The sequence below is a fragment of the Adiantum capillus-veneris genome, chromosome 25 (genome assembly GCF_014529385.1).
Source record: "Adiantum capillus-veneris isolate H3 chromosome 25, ASM1452938v2, whole genome shotgun sequence".
Lineage (NCBI taxonomy): Eukaryota > Viridiplantae > Streptophyta > Polypodiopsida > Polypodiales > Pteridaceae > Adiantum > Adiantum capillus-veneris.
The window spans coordinates 101,651,177-101,676,317 of NC_140955.1; positions in this window are offsets into that span (position 1 = coordinate 101,651,177).

Consider the following 25,141-nt stretch of genomic DNA (forward strand, 5'->3'; position numbering starts at 1 on the left):
AATGGAATAAACCATGCCATGTACTTCACTTTGTGTATAAAGGTTGCCAATTGCTTTGTATTGGTAGGTGATGGAAGAAGAATAATAGACATAACCTTATCACGATCAACCTCAATGCCATTTTCTGACACCATATGGCCCAATAGTTTCACCCTTGGCTGTGCTAGATGACATTTCTTTGGATTAAGTTGTCCTCCACATTCATCATATCAAGCCAATACCATCTGCAACTTCTCATGGTGTTCAACCGTACTGCTGTAGACACAGAAGTCATCCATGAAAGCTTTAACACAACTACCAATGAATGGTTCCAATACCCAATTTGCTCTCTCTTGATAGAAAGATGGTCCATTTGACAACCCAAACGGCAATACTATGTAGCAATAGCATCCCCATGGCGTAATAAAAGTTGTCTTTGTGCGGTCTTTAAGAGCAATCTTCAATTGAAAATAGCCTGAAAAACCATCACACACACTGTACCTCTCATAACCTGCCCCACTGAATCCAAGATCTGATCAATGAATGGAAGAGGATATGGGTTCTTCTTAGTGGCTGCATTTAAGGGTTTAAAATCTACACAAATCCTCCACTTTCCATCCTTCTTTGGACTGACCACTATTGGACTCACCCATTCTGTGGTCTCCACTGGAACTATAAACCCTTCCTTCAATAACTTGTCCACCTCTTCTCGCAAGGCTTCCATTTGCTCTTGACCCATCCTTCTTAGCCTTTGCCGCACTGGCTTAGCACCTTCTTTCAGCTCTATATGCATCTCTTCACCCTTGAACCCTCTGATCTCTTCATATGAAGTAATGAACAAATTAGGAAAACTAGCCAGCATGTGCAAATATATCTCCTTCTCCATAGCTGAGAGGTCTCCACTGATCATTTGTGTCATAAATTCCTGCTTCTTTGACAATTCAACCTTCGTTGGCATCAGCCCTTCAATCACTTCATAAGGCCCTTCACTCTCATCTTCAACTTCATTCGCAAATCAAAAGAAATGCAACATCAACATCCTCATCACTGCTGGTAGTGCTATCACTGTCCTCATCTGTCACCGTGGAATAGTCTTCATCGCTAGACTCATCCTCATCTTCATACATCTCCTCTAATCGTTTCCTTGTGTCCATATTATAAAGCTTCTTGGTACCTGTCTTTCCATAGAGGCTAATCGTACCATGTCACCAATCTTGAACAGCTCCCACTACACGTAACCATGGTCTGCCTAGTATAATAGGATATGCTCCCAACCTTGCTGGCATCACATGAAAATCAACCACTGCCTTTGCATCATATGCTTCCACTTCTAAGCTCTTTACAACACCCAAAAATTTTACTTTCTGATGGTTTGCCAATCTGATCCGGAAACCTGACACCCCAGCCACTGTGAGACTCATCTTCTTAAGGCATGAGTGTGTTATGACACATATTTGGGCTCCACCATCCACATAACCTTGTCCCAAATTTTTCCTTTTATGCCACACATCTACTATTGGACAAATGTATGGTAGTTCATCCATTGCCAACACCTTTACTGAACCTCTCTCTGGCTCTTTCTCCATTGGGTTAACCATCCTCTTCCAATGTCGCTTTAGCTTAGGCACCATCTCTATAAGCTGCCCAAAAGTAACATCTGCCTTCCTGCTCGTCGGATCCTCCTTCAAGTCATAACTTAATTGCCCATCCCCTAGTGGAAAATCTGAAACATGAAAATTTCAACGAGCTCTCCTTTTATTCTTGGCCTTGATATCCTCGCCTTCATGGCTCTTTCCTTTCTTCTTACTAGGACCTGGGGCACTTCTTCCTTCCTTTTCCTCTCTGGTCCTCTTTCCAATAGGCATCACTAATGTATCCTCTAGCTTTGATGCCTTCTCCAAGGTGACTACAATTAGAACTTTTGTCTTTCCCTTTTCCTCCTGGGTCAGTCCACTGGTTTCTTCGTCTCCCTTAATTTTGATGCCATAATCATTTGACCTAGTTAGCACCTGTCTTGGCAATGGATACATGTCTCCCCCCATCCTTGGTGGCTTATCACATTGCGGGCTGATGTGTCCCAACTCTCCACAATTATAACATGTGGGCGTCTGCCTCCAAAACCTACCATTGCTTTGTCCAGCACCATTCCTAGGTCTTTCTTCACCTCCTAGCTGATTCGCAAACCTCCCTCGACCTTGATTATTTCCCACTTGACCTAGCATGTTTAGGCTGAGATTCTTCATTAAATCTACCACTTGCCTCATTTCTTTCCTTAGCCGATCATCTTTCACTGCTGTAGTGACCACTGCTGGCATAACCTGAGGAGTAACAAAAACCATTGGTTCATGATGAACCCCTGGCATGCGACCTTGTAAAGAGTCCATAGGCTGAAATTCAGACCTCATGGGCAAAGACTCCACCCATAACTGGCTCATTTTCCTCAACTTCCACTCTTTGTTCCTTGCTACCTCCAATGCATCTTCATATGTCCTAGGCTTCTTTAGCTCCACTTTCCAACGTATATTCTCCCAAAGACCAGCCAAGAACCTGTCCTTCTTCATCATGTCAGGCGGGGGTACCTGTGGTGGTAAGGCCTTGCACATCTGCTCCCATGCCAATGAGAACTTACGTATGTATGCATCTACTGGCTCACCTTCCTTTTGCACTAAATCCTGTACTTCTTGCCACACTTTGTCAGTATCTTCTATCTTCACAAACTCCACTTCCAACCCATGCCTTAGATTGTCCCAACTCAATCTTATAGGTGGATCAGCCATACGCAACTCCTCTTCAAATGCCTTGGACCAAACCCGTGCATCACTCTTCAAACAAATTTGGAGAAGACGTAACATTTGCGCCCGGTCATGAATCTGGTTGCTAATACAGGAAACCTCCATCTTTTCCAAAAATTCTTCCACATCTTCATCACTTCTTCCATGAAACTCCGGATAAGAGAAAGCCATGGGTACCCAAGTTACAATGCTTTGAGAACCCCTTCGAACACACGTGCAAGAACCCAAAACTTTTCACTACCCAATCCCCAGAAACTTCAATGGAGCTCAGCTTTAGATAAGGACAAACACATGCACATCAAATGAGTTTTCATAGTTAATCATCGGAATTACAACAGGCAATGGACATTCCAGGATCTCTCAAATCTTCTTGGACTGAACATAAAGACTATGCGCTACTGGAAAAAAATCTTCCTGGACACATGAACATTTATGTGGATTCTTTGAGTTAAATGAAATGGAGTGAATTGAGGGCCATTTTGATCATCCATTAAAGCCAACCATGGAGCTCCCAAGAAGGCACACCTGTCTTATCCTCTGATTTTGCCAAAAATTTCAGCAGCATAACAACATAAATTACTTAAAAGAACAAAAGACCAGCCATCATAACTTGGAAAAATTTTGACAGAGTTTCCCTAGAAGTAGAGCAGTGTGAACCCAAAATATAGACTGTATATGTATGCATAAACTGCCAACAATAGAACCCGAGCATCAAATAGGACTCACTAGTACATAGCCTGTGGCGAGGTCACGAAAAGGGTGCTCTAGCTACCTGTATCACCGAAAGGATCTCCACATTTGAGAATCCCCCAGCTCAATAAAACCTCACGCTATCGACCCTCACACGAAGGCTAATGCAAATCGTGTATAGTCAAGTCTCAGAAATGACTATCTTCCAGACCAAGTCTCAGAAATGGCTGGGACTGCCAAATAAAACCATATATGGCTCCACAAAGGCGTACCATGGTAGCTTCCATAAGTAACGTACAATCCAACAGACAATGCGCTCAAACAGGCGCCAAGTGATGCATACCCACAACAACTGCAAGTGACACCATTGCTAGTATATCACTATACTCCAGTTATCTGTACCTGTGTGAATCACTTGTACCTGTACTTGTCCCTGTAACCTATAACCTGTAGTCTGCAACCTATAATCCCGAATCTCGAAGCTTGAAGCTCGAAGCAGAAGGTACTCGAAGAAGATCCTCAGTGGGGGCACCAAAAGAATGTGAGCGGGATGGAAACACACAGAACGCCTCTATAATGACCCGACACACACTCTTGAAATGATACACACACACACACACACTATGGGGCACCACTCGGCTTACAAAATCCACCTGGCCGAGACAGGGAATACACCAATGGAGTGAGAGGAGAGAGACTTCCCACTTGCCCACTCAACATAGAGACACACGCACACACGCACACACCCAAAAAACTCAGCTCAAAAGAGGAGATTTTCTGATGTTTAGATACAAATGAGCTTGGGCCAACACTAATGGGGCAAATAGTTTACACAGTATTGAAGAAATACACCAGATACAACCACAAAGTTAAGTAGAGGCTTCACTCACTGGAGAAGATTACACAACAAAAATAGTAGAAAAAGAGTGAGGAATTTGGAAAAATGGACAGCTCCATCGCGTCCGGAATGGCCCAAAACCCCAGTCTACAATGTCAAAGTGCTCAAATCCGACCTCGGATGAGCAGTTTACGGCCAAAACAGGCTCCAAAAACCCCCAAAACACGTTGTGGCTGTTCCTCCTCTCTTCTCCATGTTTTTTCTGGTTTTCTCTCAGTTTTTTCAGTTCCCACACTTAGATTTATTACTTGGGCACCCTTGGCCTTTTAGATGACTTCAAATGGACCCCGAACAGGCCAAAAACTGACCTCGCAGTGCATAGTTGTCACCTTTTTGCATCATCCGCACACCTGGCACTCAGTTTTTCCCAATAATGCATCCTGAAACCATGTGAAGTAGCCCCAAAAAGTGATCCTCATGATGACCTTTCTGCATAAGTATCACATGAAAACATCCACGTCGTGTCCGTACTTCTCCGCGTGCAAGTACTGACCCCATTCGACGTCCTGACGCCACTAGATGTCATCTGACGCACCTGCTTACCTCATGTCGTCGGCCCGCGGATAGCTTCCTTGAGAAGTTTTACGCGCTACCAAATCCTCCTTATTGTAGAAAAAACACACTGGTACTGGTAATAGTGAAAATCGCTGCACTATGTACACCCTGTCCTACCTGTACAAACGTGGGCCCCATGTAACCACCTGGCTATGGAAATTGGGCAATCCTTTATTCGATGCACCATGCATGTGTATGTACATATGCGCAATCCCTTGCTCCAAAAAACTCCTGACAGCGTCTAGGGTGTTGATTTGCAAAATTATAAAATCTGATATCTGCAGTTGTTTCCCCACTCTCGCTTGAGCTGCGTGAACATTCGTTATCTGCATCGTTACTTAATTCCAGATGCTCAGAGGAGTCATAAAACTCTTCTTGTTCTGGTGATTCTACATTCTCATCTCCTGCTGGTATAAGGCTTACCATGTAATAGGGTAGCACATCATAGCCATCCTTATCGCAAAATTTTGTCATTGGGCTATCTGTAATGGTACAAACATCCAAAGTTGCTAGTATGTGTTCCCATTCCAGAGATTCTAAGACATCTTCGGGAAAAGGTTCTTAAATGTAATCCTTGTCCTCAATAGCTCTTTCTAAGATGTATTCCTCTCTTTTTAAGCTCCCACAATGTGAAGCTCCGCACATCCATAGCTCTTTTTTCTATCCTAACCATGCTGGGAGTTCGGACCCTGCCAATGTAGCTAAATCAAACTCTTCCACTGGTGTTTGGTTCACATCCTTGTAACTATGTTCTTTTAGGTATATTCTGGTTGTAGTCTCCCCACGTCTAAGGTATTTGTGGTTGTAACCCCAATCCTGGACCATCTTTAATTGTCTCATGAATGGTCTTCCCAAGATGATCTCGTAATTGTTCTTTTTGTCGAAATCAACTATTGCAAATGTATGCTCATACTCGATTCCACAAGAGGTGACAATTACTTTTTCTAAAAGTCCTAGAGGCTTTTCCATGAACCCATCTGCCAATTGCAATTTCATTTTGGTAGCTCTCAAAGCCGGTTTTCCCCATATAGCGACTTCCGCTCCACCGTCAAGAATAGCTTTGGAAACTAGTCCTTGGAATTTTACTGGTAGTGTGGTATTTCCATCTTCTCCCTCGCAATATTCTCCAATTTTGTTTAAAGATACTGTCCTAGTGTTTAGTTGAGGCTTGTCCAATTCTCTGATCCCTTCTTGAAGCTTTGAGGTAGGGTCTTTTACTCCAATTTTTTCTAAGAATTTGCCTATGGTGGTCCACATGTTTGGTCGTAACCTGAGGAGTTAGGCTAACGTGATTGTGCATGCCACAGGTGTGGAAAATAACTCAATCAACCCTTGTGAATCCATCACTCTGTTGGAAGAAAGTCTTTGAGATGGGATTGCTCTCACCTCAGACTTAGCTTCATACTCCCCTAGGTAAGAGGGTAGAGTTTTTAGCGAGTCTGGTTAGATGTGCCCCGAACTAATTGAACCTTGATCTCCCCCTTGTGAATGCATATCAAAGTTCATTTGTGATCTTGCCTCAAACTCTTCAATGGGAGGTAAGATCTCAGTTTCCTCCTTTCTCGTGCTATTTATTTGGTGGTTCACCCTGTTAGCTTCATTTGCTTCCCAGATTTGCTTCCAGAGGTCATCTAGACTGTTATAATCCTTTCCCATTTCTACCAATGTTTTAGGTTGGAAACCATCAATTGTCTCATCTGTTGTATTGGGCACTATGATAGGTTCTCTCCTAGACTCAGAGGCAGTCGCGAGTCTCTCCTTCGTGTCTACTTGTTTCTCTATAGTTGGTTTGATAGGGGTTTGTGCTGGTATCTCGTGCCAACTTGCAGGTTTACCAAGCGGATTTTCTATCAAGGATTGGTCTGTTTCAATCATCTTTAGACACATTTTCAACCTTTGTTTTTCCATTTCTGCATATGGATGTCATCCATCTTTGCTCTTGGGTTTGGTTTTTTTTTAGTCTAGCTTCGTATGCTTTTAAAAGTGCGCCAGTTGCTCATTTACTTTTTCTACCAGCACTGATCCTCCTGATCCTGCACTTTGGGGTTCCTTTACTTCCTTGGACCCTATTGTTGCCGCAGTGTGTCAGCTTAAACTAGTTAGATCCTCTAACCGCTCTAATCTATCCTTTGTGTGTTTTAACTCCTCGGATAGAGCCGTTTTCTATCGTTCTCTCATGGTTTTCAAACGTGCCTTTCTATCTTTCCAAGTGCTTCTCTGATTTTTCATTTTTGCACTTGGGGCATCGGTCTTTGGCTCTTCAATGATGGGTTCGGTTGTCATTCGTTGAGCTTGTGCTCATGTCACTGCCTGAATAGGTATTACTGTCTTGTTTTCTGACCCTCCACTTTCAGCATGTTCAAAGTAGTTTTTGCTCCTTTGCTTGGGTTCTTAGGGCAATCAAGAATCAAGTGAGTAATTCCACACTCGATGCAATATGTGTTCACTCTAATGATTTCATCATGAGGATAGTCTCTTAGCCAATGGTCTCCACCACATTTGTAGCAGGGTCCCTTAGGATGTTGAGGTGCTCCTTGAGCTCCTCTTTGTTGGTATGCATGCCTCTGCCCTCCCATGCCTTCGTTGGCTATGAACAACAGTGTTTGCTCATCCAAGCTTTATCTTCCTTCTCCTACTGCTTGTGCAACTTTTGGTGGTCCTGTACTTCCAATCATGCTCCAAGGTTCTAGCGTTGGGGGTTCTTCAGGTGGATAATAGACAAGATTTACTGCATATCCATTGGAATCTTTATAATATGCATGCATAGGTACCAAAGCCTTCTCTTCTGGTTCGTTCACCGTTGGTGTGTATCTTATGCCGACTGGTCATAATCCTATTAGGGAGTGGTTGTTGCCCCAATACTGGTTGCGGTCTTTCAATACCTATAGGTCCTGGTAGGTTTCCTGCTTGATACCTAGGCATCGGTGGAAGTTGAGGAGATGCTACCTGATCTTGGGGAGCATAAGGTCGCTCTCTCACATATCCCTTGTTATAATAACATTCCTCCGTCACATAGTTTGTCCATTTTTGTTCAATAGCACACCACTTCGGCTGTTTAGCCCGAGGCTTGGCATACATATTATTATTTTTTAGCACTTCCTCCACAAGATTCTCTTGGCTTACAGCTACTTCTCCTTCAGTGTTGTCTTAGCAAACTTGCTTCCACTTTGTTGTGAGGACGAATCGTCATCAAGATCCTTGAATTCACCCTCCTTATAGACCGCACAATTGTCTTTAAGGTAAAGAGCCTCCTTAGTTAACTCATTTAACGTCATGCTCCTCTTTATATATAAGTCCTTCTAGAGATCTGTGTTCCTTAGTCCTTGACTAAATATAAGCATAAGTCTGGACTGAGTTGGCAGTTCTTCCACAGGGCAGAACTTCACATATCTTTTTAGTCATAGGGATGCCTTTCGCACAGATTCCCCTTCTTTCTGTTTGAGTTTATGGATCTGTGAGACTGTATTATGAGCTATCCCCCTTTGTGATAATTCCTCAATAAACTCGTCAAACACCTCCTCCATAGACTCAAAGTCTCTACGCTCCACAGAGTCAAACCAAGTAGCGGCATCCTCTTCTAGGGTAAGTCCAAACCCTGCAAATTGAGTAGGGAAGTCCAACACTTATTCAACTCTAATTACACGCACAAATGCTGCTACATGATCCCTAGGATCTCTGTTTCCCGTGTATTTCTTGTTTACCCATTTTTGCACCTGAGAAGGTCTAATTCTATGATGGTCTACAAATCTCATCATTGGTTCTCCTCGTTCTACTCGATATACCTCCTTTGGCCTTTGGTAGTGGGAGGGTTCCTCTCCCAGAGGTGCATCTAAGCCATAATTTCTGATGGTTCTTGCAAGAGGTGGTTCATCTCTTCGAACTTGTTCTGTGGGTTGTCTTCTAGGCTCTGTCGACTCTTGAGTTTTTGGCTTACTCTCGCCTTGATAATCTGAATAGAGTGGTGGTTCTTGTAAATATCTTAGCCCTCGTGCGACCGGATAACCATCTCTGTTTTGGTCTTGTTCTATTGTCGCACTTTGTTGAAGCCATGCCTGCGATGATGGTTGGGTTGCTTGTTGGTTCTGGTAGTTGAACGTGCTACCATATACATGGGGTAGTGATGTGTGTGAACACACTAGGACCGCTGGGGCATTTTTTCCCTCTTTAGGAGGTTTTTTCCCCCGAGCATTGTATATACGCCCATAACTCTAGGGCTATCTATCTTTCCATTGCACACTAAGTAATACACTCTCCATTGTGTGCCTTGAGCTTCCTTCATCTTCTCCAAGCCGTGTGTGTTTCTCAGCAACCCTAATTACAACAATTGGTATCAGAGTAGGTTGCGTCCTCCCGGGCTTAGTCGCCAGCTGCTCCAACACACACCTGCGCACTTTCTCTGACTTCAGTGAGCTTTGGCGAGCGTTTGCAGGTCGACAAATATTTTGGGAAAGCTCGTAGAGCATTTTCTAATCAGAATTTTGATTTGGGCTCATTTCGGCCTCTGTTTCCACTCTACAGGCAGTACTGCACAGGCTATTTCGTCATTTTGTGCCGAATTTCTGTCAGTGCCGTTTTCTGCATAACAGGTGCCTTATAGTCTTCTACGGTTTGTGCTCTATAGCACATGTTGTTCCCGCTCCGTTTCTCCTATTTTTGGGAAGTTTTCACATCAGGTGCAGCATTTACCATGGCTGACAACAACAACATAGATGTGTTCAAGATGTTTGCTCTGCTGAGGACAGGTTGGATGGGGACAACTACCCTATGTGGGTTATATGATGCAACATGTTCTTGTGTCAAAGGGCGTCTGGAACATTGTGCAGGGCATTAATGTATGTCTTGATTCTGAGGATGTAGGCGATGTTGAGGATGTTGCAGGTCTTGCTGCAAGGATTGCTGTTGTTAGAGTTGTTTTGCCTACGGTAGAACAAGCTCGTTGGGATGTAAAGGATGCGTAGGCTCATGCATTGATTGTGTTGTCTATGAAGCGCACCATTGTTCCTCACATCCGTTGAGAAAAATCTGCAAAACAGGCTTGGGATATTCTAGCAGGTCTTTATGCAAGCCGCAATGAGGCTAAAATTGCTTTGCTAAGTAAAGAGCTAGAGTCGAAGATTATGCATGAGGAAGATGATATGGACACTTTCCTTGCTAGTGTCAAGGATATCAATGAGCAACTTATTTCTGCAGGTGAAGTTATTTCAGACAGTTCCCTTGTGAAAACTGTTCTTGATGCCTTACCAGATTCTTACCAGACTTTTGCTAGTACTTGGAGAGTTATGACCCAAGGAAATCCAGAAGTTGTCAAGTTTGATGCATTATGCAGATTGCTATTGCAAGAGTCACTTTTCAGAAAAAACAGGACTAGACAGCGTGCAGTTGAACAGGCTTTTATTGCTTCTCAAAGAAAGGGTGGTAACAACAATGCAACCACTTCTTATGGTTCTGCTGCGAGTGGAAAAAATTCTGTTACTAATGCTTCTGCTGGCAGCAATTTGTCTGGAAATTCTGGTGATAAGGGCAGAAATAAGATGTGTTGCCATTATTGTAAAGCCAATGATCACTTGATCAAGTCGTGTCCTAAGTTGAAGGCCAAAGAGGCTAAGAAGAAAGAGGGTGGTTCCACTGCAAATGCTAGTTCCACTACAAATGCAGCCATTGTTGAGTCTTCTATGAAAGGAGACTGTGTTGCTGATGTTGATGTAGAATGGGCTTTTAGCGCAGAGTGCACTTACAATCCTGCAGCCTGCTTTCCATGATGCATGCTTGTCAGTTGTTGCTGCAGATTCACATGTGTGGTATTTCGACAGTGGTGCTACAAAGCACATTACCTCACATCATGAATTGTTTACCTCTCTCGAGTTTGTCCCTCATGGGAATTCAGTCACTTGTGCCAACAACGCCTCTTATCTAGTTCAAGGAGTTGGAAAGATTGTTCTCACTGCTGTTGCTAATGGCAATTTCTTCACACTTGTTGATGCACTTTATCTACCTGGGATCAAGAAGAATCTCTTGTCTGTATCCGCACTTGCTAGACTTGGACTTGTAGTCAAATTTGTGGATGACAGATGTACAGTTCATGATCTCAGTTTTGGTGATGAAATTGTTGCATCTGGGCTTTTGTTCCGTGGGCTGTATAAGCTCACTTTGTATGACAAGTGTGGACAAAATTTTGCAAATGCTATTGCAGATTCAAGGGCTATTTCAGATGCAAAACTTTGGCATACACGTTATGGTCATTTGAATTTTGCCAGTTTGCCGCGTTTGCAGAAATCTGATATGGTTGCTTCTTTTCCGCCTCTTGAAGCACTTGCCAAACATGTTTGTGAAGGCTGTATTTTGGGTAAGATACAGCGTTCTAAGTTTCCAAAGGATTGTTCAGTTCGGGCCACATGCAGGTTGCAGCTTGTGCATAGTGACGTTTGTGGGCCCATGCAAACTCCATCCTTGGGCAATTACCTATACTTCGTGAATTTCATTGATAATTACTCCAGGCATGCATGGGTATTTCCGCTTAAAGTGAAGTCCGAAGTTTTTATGTGCTTCAAACAATTTCTGGCTATGGCTGAAAATGTCTCAAGGGGGGGAGTATATGTCCCATGAATTTGCATTTCTGGCTAGTCGTGGGATAAAACACCAATGTACAATGCCTTATACACCTCAACAAAATGGTTTGCTAAGAGAAAAAATAGGTCACTGACGGAAATGGCACGATGCATGGTCAAAAGTCAATCTTTGCCGCATTCTTTTTGGCTCGAGGCCATCATGTGTGCCACTTATGTACTTAATAGGTGTCCTATGAAATCTTTGCAATCTATTACTCCATATGAAGCATGGCATGATAGAAAGCCTTCTATTGAGCACATGCATGTTTTTGGTTGTTTGGCATATGCTTTGGTGCCACAAGTGTAGTGCTAAAAATTGGATGATAAGGCTATGAAATGTATTTTTGTTGGTTATAGTGCTGAAAGCAAAGGTTACAGGTTGTATCATCCGCAAAAAAAACGTATTCTAGTTTCACAGGATGTAGTGCTTGTGGAAGATTCTGTTCAGCCCTTGTTGTCATGTACTAGAGACAGTAATGTAAGCTCACATGACATTTATGACACTTTGTTGCCTCTTTTTAGTGGTGGAAATACGAATGTAAATTCCAATGAGGCAAATGTACAGCCTATGAAGGTTTCTGAAAATGTTACAGATCAGCCTATTACTGATGTAGATGTACATGATGTACTTGATGAGGAAAGGGCTGAAATTGAGCAGGCTAGAGGTATGCCAAAATGGCTAGTGCACACTTTGCGTGACAATAAATTGGATGCACCTTTGTCTAGTCGTACTCGTTCAAGCTCTTGCTATGCATCTTATGCATCAGATTGTTATGCTTTGGCTGTGTCTAGTCTACATGATGTTGAGGAGCCTCTATCTTTTGATGAAGCACAGAATTCAGAAAATTGGATGGCTGCCATGCAATCAGAATATGATGCACTTATAGAAAATGACACATGGACTTTATGTGATTTGCCTCCTGGCAAAAAAGCCATTGGTACAAAGTGGGTTTACAAGTTGAAACGCAAGCCAGATGGTGAGATCGATCGCCATAAGACTCGACTTGTTGCAAAAGGTTCTGCATAGCAAAAAGGCATAGATTATGAAGAGACTTTTTCTCCCACTTGTCGTATGACTACTGTACGTTTTCTATGTGCATTGGCAGCTCATTTTGGTTGGGATGTATATCAATCAGACATTGTTACCGCTTTCTTGAATGGTGACATATTTGAGGAAGTTTATGTAAGGCAGCCTCGCGGTTTTGTCATAAAAGGACAAGAGGACAAAGTGTGCAGATGTAAGAAGTCTTTGTATGGGTTGAAGCAATATCCTCGTGCTTGGTATGAGAAATCTGACACTCATTTGGTTAAACGAGGCTTTCGTAACAGTCCAACAGAAAGCACATTGTATGTAAAGCGTGAGGGTGATGTACTTCTCATTGTGGTTCTTTATGTTGATGATTTGCTGATCACTGGACCAAATGAGAGACATATTGCTGAACTTAAGGCTGATTTGAATGCTACTTTTAAGATGAAAGATTTGGGGTTGTTGCATCATTACTTGGGTATACAGTTTAAGCACTGTGATGGTGGTATTGCCTTGTGTCAGAAAAGTTACATAGAGACATTGCTATGTAAGTTTGGACTTGAGGATTGCAAACCTATTGCCACTCCCATGGAAACAGATTTGAAGTTGAGTCTACATGATGTTGGCGATCTTGCTGATGTCACTCTTTATCAAGCTCCTGTTGGCTGCCTCATTTATGTATGCAACACCAGGCCGGATATTCAGTTTGCAATCTCATAGGTTAGCAGATTTATGCATAGCCCAGGGTCTAAGCATTGGCAGGCTGTCAAGAGGATTTTCCGCTATCTTAGTGGCTATTTACATCTTGGCTTATTTTATCCCAAGGGGGGATCATTGCCGCTAGACTTACATGCTTTTCGGACTTAGATTGGGCTGGTTGTTTTGACATGAGAGTGTCCACAAGTGGTTTTTGTTTCATGCTTGGCAGTTCATGTATATCATGGTTGAGCAAGAAGAAACCTACTATGGCCACTTCGAGTTGTGAGGCTGAGTACAGGGCAGTCTTCACAGCTACGATTGAGTATGTATGGCTCAGACGCCTTATGGCTGATTTGGGTGTTGGAGAGGACACTGCCAACACTATCTACACTGACATTCAGAGCGCATTGGCAGTTGTGAGGAACCCAGTTTTTCATGCTTGCACAAAGCACATTGAGGTGCATTACCACTATGTCACGGAGAGGCTCTCAGCAGGAGAGATCAGCTTGGCTTATGTGCCAACACAGGACAACCTTGCAGATCTTTTCACAAAGGCATTGTCTCATGAGAAGCTTGAAGTTTTCCACAAATCTTTGGGCTTACTCCCCTTTGTGGACTGATCATGTCCTTAGGCCATGGCACTTCCCTTTACTCATGTGCCAGCTCTCGTTCAACGTATCACTCCAGGGGGGATTTGTTACCATATGCATGTGGTAGTGATGTGTGTGAACACACTAGGACCGCCGGGGCATTTTTTCCCTCTTTAGGAGGTTTTTCCCCCGAGCATTGTATATACGCCCATCACTCTAGGTCTATCTATCTTTCCATTGCACACTAAGTAATACACTCTCCATTGTGTTCCTCGAGCTTCCTTTGTCTTCTCCAAGCTGTGTGTATTTCTCTGCAACCCTAATTCCAACAGAACATCTGTTGTCGGTTAGAATGTGATGTTGCGTCGTACTCTTCTGAAAATGGATTTGTTGACTTGCTAGGGGTATAGGTGGACCTTGGTACTTCTTCGGGGACATATGTTGATGTTTTTGGACCTGTTGCCTTTTCTACCTCCTCTGGGAGTATGTGTATTCTCACCCGTACCTATCAACAAAAATGATATCCTTTCCCATAGAAATTTCATAAGAGAATAAGTAAAGAACCTTGTCTTTGCTTAATTCATTTGGGTAGGGTTCTTTGCATCGAAAATAAGAGACTTCTCCCTCGCTCTCATGCTTGTAAATTCCCACATTCTCATTATAGGTAGAGACCCTGGTTGTTTTTTTATCATACATAAAAAGAGCTCCAGGTCGATCAATTTTTGGAGGCGGCTCTTGAGCCTCTGAAACCATTTTTCCTTTTGCCTCATTATCTCCATATTTGTTGTAATCCTCAGGGTTACTAACTATCAGATAGTGGTTCCCCGTTTTGTCTCGGAATCTATCTCCATCATCATAGACTCGAACTATCTCCAGTGTCTAAGAAGGTCTTTCTTCTATACAAATACACTTGCGTCCCTGATAGTCAAAATAAACTAGGGCTCCCCTAGAGTTTGTTCCTTCTAAGAAGATTATAGTGAACTTGGCATCGTTCAAAGGGTTTTGGGAGGTACTTCCTCCTAGAATTGGTCCTTCACCGGAGAAACCTCTTGGCTGTTGACTACCCATTATGAAGAAGGACTTATCTAATGAAGTGTCAATATCACTACCCTCCTCAATGATCGGTGCTAATGGATCAGCCTTGCCTGCATTACACGCAATTTATCACAATTAACCACACACTTGGCGAGGGATCAGTTTCCGCACAACTTCTTGCCTTGCCGCCGCTGAGTATACCTGTACACAAGCGTTTAATTTCGGCAATCGAATCAAAGCATTTAACCGCTTGAGGTGGTATTAGTAATGATTGGTATAACTGAAGGGTTAACCTCAACCACTACTATACTCTATACACTTCGGATGTTCTTGATTAGGTCTACTAATCTGGAACTGTACTTTACTCGAGTGTTTATCAGTCTAGAGGTAAAGTTTCTGTCTTTGCTCCGTCAAAAGGTCAAACAAGGTCCAATTTCACTTCTGAAAGAAGTTCTGGAACTCTTAGGTCAATTGGAACATCACTCAATTGGACATACTACGCGTAGGATGTCTACCTGCTCTGTTTTGGATGAAATTTGCACTATAGATTCTGCTTGATGCGTTGAGTCCATAGCTGTTCTCACTTTTTGATTTGGACACCTATAAGTTGGTGAACTGATAAGAAATATGTTCTAGCAACCTGATATTGATCTGACCAGTCAAATCAACTCCAATTTGGACCAAAATTGACTAAGAGGTTTGCCTAAGGCTATACAACACCCTGCTATGCCTACAGTCAGATTTTGACTTCAATATCATGCAATGGACATCCTATGCGTAGCATGTCTAACTGCTCAAAATTGCTCCAAATTCAAACCATAGACTCCACTTAACACTAGGTTGGTAATGGGACACTTTTATGTCCTGTTAAGTGACCATTTTCCTTGAACTATGTCAAGAGTTTCAAAATGGATTTTGAGGTGCTATCTATCTAGAAATTTGTCTCATGAGCTGAAAAAAACTCGACATTTTTTTGGAATATCAATTCCATCCTTAACATTGTCCTTGCACAACATTTCACAACCTAAACTATGTGAAAAAACGGGTCCTGTTTTTGCCTTTTTTCAACTTTTTGCAACTATACCACTCTAGAATTCATGTTTGTGAGGTCTATAATGATAGAGAATTATCTTTAGTAGTCCTCAACATGTCCTGATGCTTCTAGGGAGAAATAAATATTAAAGTTGTAAGTTATGACCAAATTACAAAAATTGTCAAGTCTTGTTTTTTAGCCAATTTTAGTGCTTCTATGACTTTTTTGGTGGATTTCATGATATCCAAATGTATTTTTGATTTCCTATGTCGCATATTTTAACATAAAGCTAATATTACTTGAGTTTTGGGGCACCTAATACCCTATTTTGCATAGTACACAACGATGGTCGATTTTTTCAATTATAGAAGAAAACAAACCATTCTAGTATATCAAGTATATCTTTTTCAATATTGTTGGTTTCATGTAACAACTACATGCATTTTGTAGGTAGTAACCATATCAAGTCATAAGGATCAAATTTGTCTAGATATTGAATAGTTTCTATGGGATTCTACAACTCATAATGTTGAACCCAGTTTTTTCATGTTTGCTATATTTAACACTTCATCTTTGTCCCCAAGATTCCCCTTGGTAAGAGATGTATTATTCTTTTGACATGTTCCATGGCTCCTTATGAACATAAAGGACAATAGGGAACTAAGAAAACATGCATATATTATTTGTATTGAGCGTGGCTATAGAAACTTTGATGATATGTTTGCAGAATGGTAAAAATTCAACTTTTTTGTACCCATTTATTTTGGCAAAACAAAAAATAGTGAGTGAGAAGCAATCATATGTTCTGATCACCAACCCATTGAAGTTAACTAGAGAATTCATCTCAAGTCCTACAAAATTCCCTAATCTTATTTTTATGCAACAAAACGTAAGAAATGATTGTTTTGATGATAATGGAATGGTCCACCAACTTTGGAGGCTTGGTGTGACCAAAAGATGAGAAATTTTACAAGTTTCTTATTTTTTCCATGTCTAGTAGACCTTGAACTATAACCTCATGAAAGGATTTGACAAAATGAGTGGATCTACTATGGTTTTGGAGGTTTTTTTCAAAACCCTGAAAGGACACTTTTATGTCCTGTTAGGTTACCAATCTAGTGTTAAGGTGCTGATCACTCTGGTATGCTCACAATTGGATTTGAAGTGCTAAATCATTGTGAACACATCCCACGCGTAGGATGTGTAAGTGCTTTAATTGACTCCAAACTTGAGCCACAGCTTCCCTTTGATGTCAGCAACCCAATGCTATGCTTAGATTTTAGTTTGGATTTCAATAGACCCCAAATTTAGCTATTCTAGCCTTTTTCAGTAAAAAATGCTAAAGTCTGCTTAAAACCCAAATTTTTCACCCAATTGAGATGAAACCTTTCTTATGAACTCAATAAATCATGTAGATCATGCTTATGAAGACATCCTATGGTTTTGGTCTTAAAATAATGCCTGCTGGCAGTTTCCTTTCTTTTAGCCTTATCCTGTCAAGATATGGTCAAGTTCCCCCTTCTAGGTGAAAATAGGGTAATTGCTACCTTCTTAACACTCTGGTCAACTCAGATTTTCAAAATTCTCTCTAGAGCACCCTAGAGACATGTACTGGTCCTTTTCTCAAACTAAACAACTACTTTGCCTTCCCTATGCTCTCAGAAAGTGCCAATATGCCTTACAAGTACAAAAATATGCAAATTTCTCTCAATTTAAACCTTTTCTGAACGTTTTAATTTTTTGAGTCCGCTGTTTAGCTTTTGGGCAATCCAATAAGGGAAAAACACTCAAGTCTATATGCTACTAGGGTGAAACCCACCTTCTGAACACACAAATGACTTCAGTTTCCCCAAATTCCCTGATAAAGTCCCCCTGGAGACATGCTACGTGTAGGATGTCTACTGTCTTAAAATTTAAATTTTTTTCTGACAGAAGTACTCCCTATGCTCTGCAGCTCTCTCAGAAATACTCACAGAAACTTTTGAACTTCAATTTAGCTTCTAAACACTCTTTTCCGTCTTTTACAGCTCTTTGATGAGCCTAACAGCAAATATAACATGCATGAAGTGCTCCAGATCATAAATCATGATGTCCTACTTACCCTACTCCTACTCATCATGTGAGATGGTGATTTTGGTGTCTCGGTTGCTTTCTGGCCTCCCCGGACTCTCAAGCTATCCTTTCACCTCCTCTACCACTCCAACTCCTACTCTCCTACCTAATACTACCTAAGTGGAAGGATCTAGGCCAGACACTCGCTCCCTAGACTCCTCCTAAGACCTAGAGATTCCACCACCCTCTGATCCTATCTAAATATAAAATAAGACTCTGGCAAGCCAGAGAATCCCTATCCTCAAGGACTAGTCTCGGTCAACTACCTAGGGTTTTCATCCCTGGTAGCGGCGCCAATGTTGGCGGATACGCCGCAATGGACGTCAGCATATTGAGAACTCACCTAACAAGATTTTTCATCTAAGGACGAAGCTCGACCCGCAGGTGCGTGGAAGCAAGCATAGGGTGGCAACCTACACTTGACCGACTATTGACTACTTCCTACAAAGGGAACGCGTGGATATGCTGAAATGCAAAAAATGAACAACGTATGCTCACCGAATCACCAGATATAGCTCGTGGGTCGATCTTGCAAAGCCGGGCCATACACCTGCAATGTAGGTGTTGGCGCGTAGCTCTCTTCAGGGGCAACACGCTGCACTTCTCCGCACTCGATTCCAACCACCAGTGCGGGCGTAGTGTCAAGATAAAACTCTCACTCTCTCTTGTACACGCTCAACTCACACAGACAAAAACTTATAAAAGAATGACAAAAGGTTTCTTGCATTAAGGTCAAAAGTGGTATAAATACCTTACAATCTCAAACCCTAATGTTCCAATTTAACCATCTACTAAGTCTAAATGTCAAAAATGGGATACAATTTGGAAGCTTCTGCAAGCCCCACTATTTACAAAGGTGAAATGATGGTTTCTTCTCAATTAAGGAATGATTTACAAAGGAAATTAGTATTCTACCGGGCAATCATCCTCCGATGGGGGTGTCCAGCCGCGCTCACACCAAGTTTCTTTCTCATGCTCTAACCACCACCTTCTCTCTGAAGCGGTTCTTGCAAATGGTTCGAATTTAGCTTGAAGCATATGGCACTCAAGAATTCAAGAGGTTCTTGACATGTTAGTCGACCTCGACCACCTACAGGAATTCTTGAATTGTGTAACCCCGCAAGAAGTGTCTAAGGAGTATGCAACAAATTTCTTGAAGGATTTCTTTACGAATCTGCCAAGGTAAATCAAAATTACAATTGCTGACAAGTTGTAGGTGCAGGTTCTTGACAGTTTCTCTGCAGTTTTTGTGCAAGCAGTTTATGTGCAGTCTGCAGCTTTAGGCAATGTGCAGTCTAAAGTTTGCATTTTGCAATTTGCAGTTCAACTGTTTACATATTGCAGATTATAGCATTCCAGTTTGTATAATGTAGTTTCAGTTTTTCAGTTTCCAGAATGCAGTTTCAGTCTTTCAGCTTACAGAATGCAGTTTTAGGTATTTCAGTTTGCAATGCAGTTTAAGCAGTTTCAGGGTTTAATGAGGTACAAATGTTCTCTATTCTTTTGATGTGTGATTAATGGCAGAGAAGAAGAAGAAAAAGTGTGCAATTTGTCAAAAAGATGGGCACTGTGCAAAGCAATGTCCTTACATATGTAAGCCTTGTCAAAAGGAGGATGTTTGTGTCAAGTATTGCATGTCGCAGCTGTGCAAGGATTTGTATCAAATTATGCAGAGTTTTTAGGATGCATCATGTCATCAGGACATGTGTGATGCTCAAGAGGATTTAGATTGGTTTTTTGATTTTCTTGATGATGCACATGAGTGGCATACTAGTTGAATTGGTAAGAAGAGAAAGTCATGCTCAACCGTAAGGCGGATATCCAGGTTTCAAGAAGCGGCTGAAGGTCTGCTAGAGAAGTATGAATATGAGTTTGATGATTACCTTAGTGATGATGATTAGCAATGGTGTTTTCAACAACCTCTTACTCTTTCCAACCTAAAACAACCTCAAATTGTCAGTTTTTAGTTAACACAGTTTTGAGGCACTTACAGTTTCAAAACCTGAAGTTTTAAAGACTGAATCTGATTTTTCAGCACCTGAAGGTTTTCAACCTAATTTTGATGTTCTTGAATATGGGATCAAAGTTGTAGATACTCAGATTATTGAAGAGAAGAAATTGATTCAAGAATGAGAGTTTGTTCAATGCAAGGGAGATGAAACCCAAAAGATGTTGGTGGAGGACGAGGAAGCCAGGAGCAACTCATGAGCCAAAGGAGCCAAGAGGATTGCCAGCTTGAGAAGAAGGGAATACAAGTGGGAGTGAGCGAGAGAAGCCACCAATATCCCATGCAAACCCATATACCAACATTTGACATCAATCTTGAAGAGGTTGAAATTCAGGGAGACATCAGATTTTATTGTAATGAAGTGCAAGAGCTGAAGATAGATGCAGACATAATGTGTGCTACTAATGAGGATAATGTGATGAATAAGTTTTTGATGAATCTTGATGATGAGGAGTATTCGACAGGTGACAGTCCGGGAGGTGTTTGTGTTGATGGAGAAGAATTTTTTGGAGTTTTTAAGACTGAAAGCCAATTTCTAGGAGTGTATATGAATTATTCATTGTGAAGACAAGGATCTTCAATTTCAGGTCCCTGAATTACCAGTTTTGATAGCGAAGGTCCCTGATTTGCAAAGTTTCGGAATTCAAGTCCTTGATCCAAAAAAACTGATTTGCAAAGGAGTTTAGTACCTGAATTTGCTGAATATTGAAGTCTTGCGATTTCTCAAGTGGAGATGATCAACAATTTCTCATTAGAGTTGCAGAATGAGAGGCATTCAAGTATGGTTGCGGAAAATGAAGTGGTTTCCAAAATCAAGTAACTTCAGGAAGAAAGGCATCATTGATGGTGGCGAATATTTCTCAGGTTTGAGATGAATTTGACTTGCATATTTCTTACTGTTATGAGGTTCATAATGCTATTCAAAAAGTTGTTTTGGATAAGGATAATCAAATTGAGAACTTGAAGCTTCAACTTACTCAAATCAAGAATATGGAGTCTTCTTCAAATCAAGAATATGGAGTCTTCTTCAAATCTTGATGTTACAGAAGGTTTCTTAAATGATGATGTTGTTATCAATGATCTTCAATGTTGGTGCTTTTACAAATGCAGTCATGGATATTGGAAGTCCATCTTTTTTCAATGAAGTTCATTTTACTACTGATATTCTTGATTATTTATACCAAGTTTCTGATTTCAATGGTTTTGTTGATGCTGAGGAGATGGTTTTGATTGATGATTATGCAAGTATTTTGGAAATTCTTGATGAGGGTGAAGTGGGTTTTCCTGAAGATGGTTCTACATTTCTATGTGATGTTGATGATGGAGTCAAAAAGTTTTTAGTTTAAGGGAGATATCACTGATTGGACAGTTTTGCAGCTATAAAGTGGATTTCTTTATGTTTTTGAGAGGGGATGCGAGCAAGCCATCTTGGTGGTGTTTTTCATGTGTGAAGGAGATTTCAACTTCTTATTTTTTAAGCCTTGAATCAAATCAATTTGATGAAAAAGAAGATCCGTTTTGGTGTTTTCTAAATCATAATTTTTAGGATAATCAGTTGTTTTGGCATACGAAGTCTAAATAAGGTTTCCTAGTGTTTCATCTATATGCAAAGATATTGGATGTGCTCAAGAGGTAGTGTCTAATGGTTGTTGCAAAGTTTTCATCCTACCTTGAATCTTTCTTCATTCTTCTTGAAGGGAAAACCGAACCTGAACCTAAACCTGACCATGAACCTGAAGCTGAATTTGACCGTGAACCTGAACCTGAACCTGCTATACTGAATTTAGATATGTACTTGAATATGAAAATGGGCCGAAAGACCTGAAATCACTTGAAGAAGAGGAGAGTTTTCTACTTTGTAGAAGGTATCTCAATTCAAGATATGTGGAGAAAATGAAGCCTGAAATGATGGAGTACATGAAGGAAGTTTGGAAGAAAATGAAACTCATGGTGTATGATGTGGTCAGTAAACCATATCAGATCTTTGAAAAAGAAGAAGAAGCCAAAGAGAAGAGTTTGTTCCTGCAGAGGCAATATGATGAGTTGAAACAGCAGTTTGAGCAGTTGTAGAAGCAAGAGGATTAGCACCAACATGATGAACCTGAACAACAGAGTGCTCAGGGTGATACTGCAATAATGGAGCAAATTGATACTGAAGTTCAGGTATAGTTAGCTGAAGCTGCAGCCACAATTCTAGTTGTAGTTGCAGCTGAAGAAAAAGATGTTGCAGGTGGACCACAACACTTTAAAGATCCGGTATTGTCTATTGTTGATGAGATACTCAATGCAGAGGATGCTACAGTTGCAATGAAAGCACCTAAAGCTGAAGTGGATGCAGGATTTGGTAAAGATAGTAAGGAAACTACAACTGAAGGGGAAAGTTCACAACCAATTGAACTTGAAGATAATTTTGATGTTGATGTTCTTGATGAAGGGATGGGTTCTCACAATGTTTGCGAAACATTGCCCACCGGGTGTGCCAAGTGTTAGTGCCTGATGTGTTAGGACATTTATCTTTTTGGACTTTTAAGTAAGGTCTTAGCTTTAAACCTTAGGAGCATGTTTACACAAGATCTCTATGCCTAGGTAGTTGGAAATACCTAAACGGTCACATGACGAGTAGCAATTTTTGGATGTAACTACCCTACAGTTTGCAGTTTGCAGTCTTCGTCCTGCAACCGTACTACTATTTTAGGCCTATAGTTGGATGTTGATGATGAATACAGGGTAGATTAGTACTTTCTCTTACTTATCCATGGTCTCTTGGGTTCATACAATCTGCAGTTTTCATGGTGTAATGTGCAGTCCCTTGTACTCGTTTTCCTGCATACTGCATGATTTTTTCACGAGAGAGAGAGAGAGAGAGAGAGAGAGAGAGAGAGAGAGAGAGAGAGAGAGAGAGAGAGAGAGAGAGAGAGAGAGAGGGAGAGGGAGAACTCTAACCCACCAAAAAATAGAACTCCAACAAACCTCAAAGATCCATTTGGCCAAGACTTGAAGCTGGAGAGAGAGAGAGAGAGAGAGAGAGAGAGAGAGAGAGAGAGAGAGAGAGAGAGAGAGAGAGAGAGAGAGAGAGAAAGAGAAGTTTTAATGTCATAGGAACACATCAAGAAATCTCAAATCTCTATCTCACAAGTCTTGAACCTAAGACCTAATATTTAAAAGGGAATAGTGATAACCAATCTGCTACACTTAAAGGTTATTATAGTTTTCTTTTCTTATTGACTGAGAGAGATCCCAGAGATCTACCCGACAAGTACTAAACTCAAAACGTTTTGTGTATGTGTGTGTGTGTGTGATAGAGAGAGAGAGAGAGAGAGAGAGAGAGAGAGAGAGAGAGAGAGAAAGGGGAGAGGGAAGAAGAAGAAGAGAATTATAATTTATGTTGTAAGAAAAATTCAAATAGATATTAAAGATCAACTCAACAAGTGTTGATCTCAATATCTAATAAGAAAGATCTAGAGGGAATTGGAATCCTTGGATTGGTTTTATATAGGAACTAAAGTACATCCTCCTTGCTTGTGCATGCACACCTACAGATACATGTATGTGTGTTACCCAATAACCATGCTTTTCTTGGTTGCAACAATGCACGAGTCACACACTAGTTCTAGTTATTTGAAAAGGTTAAGCAATGCCCTTTGCAAAAAAGGGTATCTTTCAGTTTTGTAAACACTATCATCTTTCTTGTCTAGTACACGTGTGGGTGTTCCCCTCTAAGGTCTGACTTTAGCAGGCTAAGAAAAGGATAAGGAGCCAATTTCTAGTTGCTCAAATATGAGGTCAATGGAGATTGAAGTTGAAAATATATGAGTAAAATTGACCAATGAATTGTGATGCATGGTTTTTAGGACCCCTTCTGAAGATGCAATAAAGGCACAGTCAGTTGTTGGGGAGATGAGGATACTCTAGTCCAAGGGATCTCGAAAGAGAAGAAAAATCTACTTCACAAGCACCAAAGAGTAAAAAGTGCCATGGACAGAAGATACGTGGGAACGAGCTCTTATGCATACCTACAACCTATATCTTACAGAAGAGCCCATTCTAGGTGTGAATTTCTAGTGAAATTTACACGAGGATGTTAGTGTGGACTCACAGCACAGCATACTCCGTTTTCACTTTTTTACCGACACTAAATATTTTTTACCACAGTAAATATTTCTTACCTACAGTAAATATTTTTCACCTACATGGTAAATACAAATCACTTTTTACCTACAGTAACTTTTTTTACCCATGGTAAATATTTTTTACTGCACCATAAGTATTTGGTAGGTAACAGTTCACTGTTACTAGAAGCAGTGATTGGGCATCAACAATGCAGTTACAGGAGGAGAAAAGGGGAAAATCTTATGGTAAAGGTGAGTCAACAGGGATAAAGACTTTTGAGCTGAAAAGAGACATGCTGATTTTTTCAAAGAACACATGTCAAAAGAAGCCATGGTTGAGGATTTTTTGAGAATTTGATATTCACGAGGACCCAGCTGCCACCTCCCCCCCGCCGGTCCCCCCCTGACATGTGCAGAACCTCCTGTTTCAACAGCCACCTTACCTGCTCTTAAATGCTGGTCAAGGCCTTATCCCCATGTGTCACAATCAAAAAAATCAGCATTTACCCTCCTCTCTCACATTACTCTAGAGAATATCTTGATGGTGACATATCAGGTGACCTCAATCTGTTGACCACCCTAAGCAAAAAGTAACCCCAATCAGCGGATTTAAGCATGTTTATCCCTAATCCTAAACCCTCTCAGAAACCTATATAAGGAGGCCTTCTCTCACTCAAAACCAACACTTCACCCCCTTCACCAAGCAATGAAGCTATGACGACATTGCTCACAACGAGGAGCTATGGATGGAGCTCTACTCTCTCTCCCTCTAGTATGCTACATTACTAGCCCTAAAACCTAAATAAGGAGTCTTCTCTCATGATCCATGGCCACCATCCTCGCCATCATTCCCGAAGGTATTGATGTGTTGCTAGTAGGATCATACCTACTTGTTGGGTTGATTGTTTTTGACAAGGGATTATACCATCCTTGGCTTGCTTCTCTATATCCTTGTTATGTATGATCAGATACCGTTGTATTGTTAAACTGATGTCTTGTGTATATATAT